Source organism: Rhinopithecus bieti, unplaced genomic scaffold (genome assembly GCF_001698545.2).
Source record: "Rhinopithecus bieti isolate Rb0 unplaced genomic scaffold, ASM169854v2 scaffold_33535, whole genome shotgun sequence".
NCBI lineage: Eukaryota > Metazoa > Chordata > Mammalia > Primates > Cercopithecidae > Rhinopithecus > Rhinopithecus bieti.
In genome coordinates this window covers 316609-323647 of record NW_016814304.1, presented here as the reverse complement: position 1 = coordinate 323647, position 7039 = coordinate 316609, and positions in this window count along the sequence as shown.

The window sequence follows — 7039 nt, the reverse complement described above, 5'->3', positions numbered from 1 at the left end:
CCTTCCTTCCTTCCTTCCTTCCTTCCTTCCTTCCTTCCTTCCTTCCTTCCTTCCTGTGCTTTCAATACATCATCATACTGACTGCTGGACACCATAGTTTCTGAAGATAAACTGTAATCTCATTGAGGCTTCTTTGTATGCAATGAGTTGCTTCTCTCTTGCTGTTTTCCATACATTTTCTCTGTCTTTGGCTTTTGACAACTTTTTGTGGTGTGCCATGTTGTGTGTTTCTTTACAACTCTACCTCAGCCCTCTCTTCAGGTTTCTACAGAACCTTCAGGTTCAGCAGAAGTGAGTGTGTATGTCCTTCTCTGTCCTGTCCTGAGCATCACACAGCCCTGGGCATGTGCAGAGACCCAAGCTTGTGCTTGGGCTTACGGATGCCCGGGAGCCAATGCAGCTTCTGAAAGCTCCCAGGGACACCTTCTTCCCCAGATTTCACTTTCAAGGTTTTCACTTACCTTGTTTGTGTTTCAAGTGTTCTCCCAATCTCAGGTAGCTATGTTATTGAACAGTTACTTCTGTTTGTTTGTGTTCTGGACAAACATCCTCTGAGAAAAGGCTGTTCACCCTGAGCAATGTCTGCACCAGGCGAACGGAAGACAAGCCTTACAAATGGGACTTTCTACAGAAAGTTCAGACAGGTCAGATGATGACAGTCGTCTGAGATGGGGACTTTGAAAAAGGCCGAGTCCCATTCTAAGCCTTTGAGTGGCTGCTTTGTTGCTAGTTGTGATCACAGCATTTGATTTTCAAGGCTGTCATGGAGCTGGGAGAGGGTGATGTGAATAGAACAAGTAAAAATATCACAAAGCTCACTCTTCTACCCAGAGTTAGCTGGTTTTCTTCAATATAAGTGCTTCCAGATGAGAATACGCCTTTGGTTATTTTCTGGAGTTTTAATAAAGTTTATTTTGGTAATTTTGGGGAAATGTTCTCGTTGTTTTATGGAAGGAAGTGTTTTGGAGGTCCTTGCTCCACTTTTCCTAATGATCTCTAATCTAACTTTAAATCAAACACCAAAGTCTAAATCTCAAATATGGATTTTTTTTTTTTTTTTTGCATCTTCCAATCTAGTTTGCTTTTTATACTTTCCAATTCTCCATTGAGATTCTAGATTTTACCTTTTATCTAATTGAATATGTGATTAAAATTAAAGCAGGCACTTTCCAATACTAATCAAAAGTTACTTTACGTCTCTAGCAGAAGGCTGCATAGAGTATCATACCATTTACATAAGATCAAAAGTATAAGAACCAAACAGTATAATGTGTAGGGATATATTCTGTGATAAAGCTAAAGAATAACAAACAGAAAAAAGCACAAAAAGTCCAAGATAGTGCTATCTTCTCCAGTTAAGACAAGAGAGTAGGATTTGAAAAGGAGCACATCAGTAGCTTAGTGATATTACAAATACTTTATTTCTTAATTTGTATGATGAGTTAATGAATACATCTTCCATCATTATGCTTCATAACTTACATATAGTTTATATTACCATCCATAATAATTGCATATTATACATTTACAAACCAAATCCTGATGTATCAATAATAAAACTGTAATTCCATTATTTATCTTTTACCATCTGAACATAAAAACTAATTAGAAAGAAATAACTTACCAAAAGTAGCATGATTTAGAGTATAAAAGGAAGATGAAAAGTGTTGACAACTGTATATTCATTAAAACAGAAAGTTCTGGAATACCAGTCTTGATAGAAATGATCTGAAAGGTCAAGATGCTAAGAAATGCTCTCATTATAAGCAGAAAGTTTTCAACGTGAACTCATCAAGGCTTCTCAGATGATGACAGGGATTGAAACCTTGACACAAATATGTTTTGACAGTAGTCAAGGGATTCAGATTAAGAGTCTATAATTTAATCAACTAATTCCAGAAGCGGATCCACAACCAGAAATAGCTTCACATGGGGAGGCACAGAGGTACAAAGAAGGTGGGCGGTAAAAATAAGGCAAATGAAAGTGACGAGCACTTTTCAAGATGTGTGAGCTTGCTTTGGGTAAGAAAAGACGTCTGAAGTTAATAACAACTTAGGATAACACTGCAGAGGTGCAAAGGATTCTCTGTGCTTATGTAGAATGTTTAATCTTATAATTCTGCAGCCCACTGTAGAAGCATCATAGCAGGAAGACATCACAGGATTTTCTCAGTTTACAGATGTGAAGCACAAAACTCAAAATGCTCACCAAAGAACACTATTAGCTCACTCAGTCATATTTCAAACAGCAAAACTATGATTTCAGCATTCATGCTGACTATTACCGTATTCAGGTTACAACCAATATTTAGCATAAAAATTGAAGGAGTCTAGTACAACCTGAGATTTTCAATTCTAATAGAAAAATACAATATAACATTTATTCTACATATATATAATATATATACTTTGCTCATAACTACTTAAACATACTTATCTTTTATAGCATTTTAGCCTTCAGTTTTCCAAGGGAATGATGGTAGGTTCACTTAGCGACTTACGTAAAATAATATTACCACGTATTACACATATATTCAAATGCATTGATATTTATAGGTAGATGTAAGCACACACAATTCATGTCTATTTGTGTTAATTAAAATATGTGCATACCCACAAAATTCCATTCAATATCTATTGAGCACATACAGCAGAGAGAAAATAATACTACATCTTAATTTAACCTTTGTACATTGAATAAGCAAGTTACTATTTTTATTAAGTAATGACACTTTGGAGTTCAGAAAGTGGAAACAGACTTAATGTGTCTAATAGATCCTTCTTCCAAGTCCTCAGTACCATGGCAAAGGCATTTTAAAATAAATATGCAAACCCACAAAGAGGTGACCATCAGGGGAGCAGAAAGCCATTAAACAACATTGTAATCCGGAAGGAAAACATTTGAGTGGAAATTCATCTAGCAGATCCAAAGAGGCACCACAAGCTCCTGGTGAGGAAAGCTGAAAACAATCTGATTTAAATGCAGATCCTGAAGCCTGGGCACGTTGACTCACACTTGTAATCCAGGGACTTTGGGAGGACAAGGTAGGTGGATCGCTTGAGACCAGGAGTTCAAGACCAGTCTAGGCAACATGGCGAGACCCTGTCTCTATAAAAATTGCAAAAAAATAGCTGGGCGTGGAGATGCATGCCTTTGCTCCCAGCTACTTAGGAAGCTGAAGTGGGAGCACTGCTTGAGCCTGAGAGGTCAAGGCTGCAATAAGCCATGCACCACTGCACTCCAGCTGGAATGATAGAGTGAGACCCTGTCTCAGAAAACAAAAAAACAAATAAATAAATAAATACATAAATAAATAAATGCAGATCCTCAAAGGGTGCGGGAACCCCCACTGCTATTGGAATTAGGGATGAAAAATAGGACTACATCGACGAGGTAGACTGTGAGGGTTAATTATGTGTCAGCTTGGCTGGGCCACAGGATGCCCAGATATTTGTTCAAAAGTTCATTATTCTGGTGGTGCCAGGGTGGGTGTTTTTAAATGAAGTTAACATTTAAGTTGGTGGATTGAGTAAAGCACGTTGACCTCCCTGATGCGAGTGGGCCTCATCTAACCAGTTAAATACATAAATATGAATAAAGGGCTGACCCCTCCCCAGTTAAGGGAGAACTCTTTTAACCAATGGCCTTTAAACTGGGACGTCAGCACTTTTCAACCTTTGACTCGAACTGAAAAACTGGATCTTATGTCTTGAGTTTGCCAGCCTTTGAACTAGAACAAAACCATCAGTCCTGGCCCTTGGGCCTTCAGACTCAGACTGGACCTAAATCATAGGCTCTCCTGGGTCTTCAGGTTGCTGACTGCAGATGACATGGTCTCCTCCATGGTCAGGAAAGCCAGTCCCTTACTACATACACATACTCGAGTGCATGCCTGCACACACGCATCCTACTGCTTCTGCTTCTCTGGAGAACCCTGCCTGGGACAAGGACATGAACGCTTCCTGTGAAGCCGTTCAGCCCCCAGATTGTTTCCTCTCTCTCCAGGTATCCAGTGTTTGCCCCTGTTCTGTTTCACTCCAACAAGGTCGGGTTGATTCTGTGAGAGGGAGGCACGGAGGTTCTCAGACAGGGAGAAGTCACCGTGGCTGAGGGCACAGCTGCCATTGTACAAATGAGAAGCAGACCAACCTCTGCACACCAGATGCTGGACGTTAGTGGTCTTTCCAGAGCTGGTCCCAGGGCACAGTTAGATGAATTTCTACTTTTCAGAAAAAGGTGAGATGACACTTTTGTGAAAAATCTCAACTGCCAAAGAGAAAAAATGAAGACATGACACTGTGTGCTACACAGCAAACAAATAATCCATCTCATGACCAAGCTCAATGTTCAGAAAACCCATCTCTGTCTCAGAACTTCCAAATAGCAGTTTATTTCATCTTTTTTTATTTATAAATAAAGAATTGTGGATGTCCTGATGCCTGAGGAAAGTCTATGACGTGAAATAGAAAGTTTATATAAATCAGAAAACCAGTAAACAGCTTAAAGGAGGAAGACAAAAAGCCAGGAGCCAGGCATGGCAGTGTGTGCCTGTGGTCCCATCTATTCAGGAGGCTGAGGCAGGAGGATCACATGAGCCCGGGAGGTCAAGGCTGTAGTGATCCATGATGCTGCCACTGCTCTCAAGCCTGGGCAACGAGAGAGAGAGAGAGAAAGTCAAGCAAATTATCATAAGATTCTCAGAAAGACAAGAGAAGTTACTCTACACATGAGGTAAGAATAGTTTGTGACACATAAGAACATGCTTCTGAGAATTACAGGGAACCTCAGTTAAAAACTTGGAAGACATAGTTAGGAAATTCTCCCAGAAGACAGAGCAAAAACACAGGAACACAGGGAAAGGGAACGAGGACTAATCCTAAAAGTCTCACCACAGTAATAACAGGAGTCTCAGAAAGAAAAAAGATAAGAGAGAAGATGGGAAGGAGAGACTCAGTTAAATAGTCCAAAAAGAAGAGGTTCTTACCTCAGGAAATAGGGATTAGAATACCTTTGGATTAGAATACCTCAATAACAACACTAGAGGTTAAAAGACATTGAAGAGATAATTTCATAACACTGAAGAAAAATTATTTTTAAGTTAGAATTCTATACCCAGACAAACTCCTAGTCAAATGAGAAGATACAGTGAAGATGCTACCATTATTAATGAATTAAAAATAAAAAATCCCCATATATCTATTACCAGAAGCTACCTGAGGGTGTGCTTCACAGAAATAAAGGCATAAATCAAGAAAAAAAATACATATATATGTATATATGGTACAGGGAAAACAGAAGATTCTCACAGGAAGGAGAGGAGGGGGAACCGAAGATGGCGGTGGAGGGGATTTGAAAATGGCTACCATGGGAGGGTGACCAGTCCGAACTGGAATAAGTATGGAAATTGTTGGCCATGAACAGTGCAGAAACCTGTATCCTAACTGTGCTTCCTCCCAAGACAACTGAGAGTCATGATGACAACAAATAGGACCATTATTTCAACCTCCGAAGTCTTCTGTTGGACTGTGCCTATGAATTTCAGTGGTTACCATGAAACTTGGGGTTATTTTTAAATCAACTTTGTGGCAAAAACAGTCTGATCTCTGTAGAATATAGAAGAAAACAAAGGGATATTAAGATAAAATAAACTCTCTTATACAGACATATATGTCTATATATGCATACAGTATTTCTGACAGGATAGGATAACCTGTCAGCATTAATTGTATTACAAAGGAAAATGAGATGGCTGAAAAAATACTTTGTAAAATAGATTTCTATTTTCACGATTTTATCTTATTTCTTTTGAATTTTTCACCATGTACACATTTTATTTAAATTTAATAAAAAACAAATGTTTTCTAAAAAAATTAATGAAAAATGAAAATACCGTTAGAGCCAGCAACTTGACTTATAGGCATTTGTCTTATATATTTACACATATGTCAATCATCTACATATACATATTTTTATATAAGATTTTCATTGCAACATTGTGCTAGAAAAATATTGGAAATGAACCAAATGTAGACAATCAAGAGACTAATAAATAAATAGGTAATAGAGAGAAAGAGAGATGAGATCAATGGATGGATGAATAGATGGATGGTTAGATTGATGTATGGATGGATTGATGGATGGATGGATAGATGACTGATAGAGATAGGTAGACAGATGATAGATAGATAGATAGATAGATAGATAGATAGATAGATAGATGCAGGCAGGCAGACAGCCACAACATTCTTCAGCAGAAAAAATGTGATGAAAAAAGTTATCAACACAGAACATTATCTTTTTTTCTTTTTCTTTTTCTTTCTTTCTTTTTTTTCTTTATTTTTTGAGATAGAGTCTCACTCTGTCACCCAGGCAGGAGTGCAGTGGCATGATCTTGGCTCACTGCAACCTCCACCTCCCATGTTCAAGCGATTCTCCTGCCTCAGCCTCCCAAGTAGCTGGGATTACAGGTGCCCTCTACCTCACCTGACATCAGGTGACCCTTCCCCCAACCTCGGCATCCCAAAATGATGACATTACAGGAGTGAGCCACTGTGCCCAGCCAACATAGAACTTTTGCTGATATGCATTGTTAAATGAACCAAAAGCAAAGTTAAAGTATAATATGCTACCATTTGTGTAAAGACACAAGAAAAATACTAACTTTTCATGTTTTGTTAGATGTGCATAAAATACAAAGCATGTGGAAGAATATGAGGTAATTAAAAAACATCAATTTTATCTGGAGAAGAGACTTTCTGGCAGAGGGACATGTGTTCTCATGAGGATTTTCAGTGCACATTTATTTGTATCTTTTATATTTTGAACATGTGGATATATAACTCATTCAAACATTAACACTTCATTAGAAAAGGTCAAAGAAAATACTGTATGTGGGAAGCAAATGAGAAACTGTATGAAGATAAGTGACCCAAGAAAGAACAGATCATATAGAGAATTTTTCAAGATAGCTTTATAAAATAAAGTGTTGCACAGCTATTTAAAGCAATCTTGATGGATAAATGTTGCTCTGGAAGAATA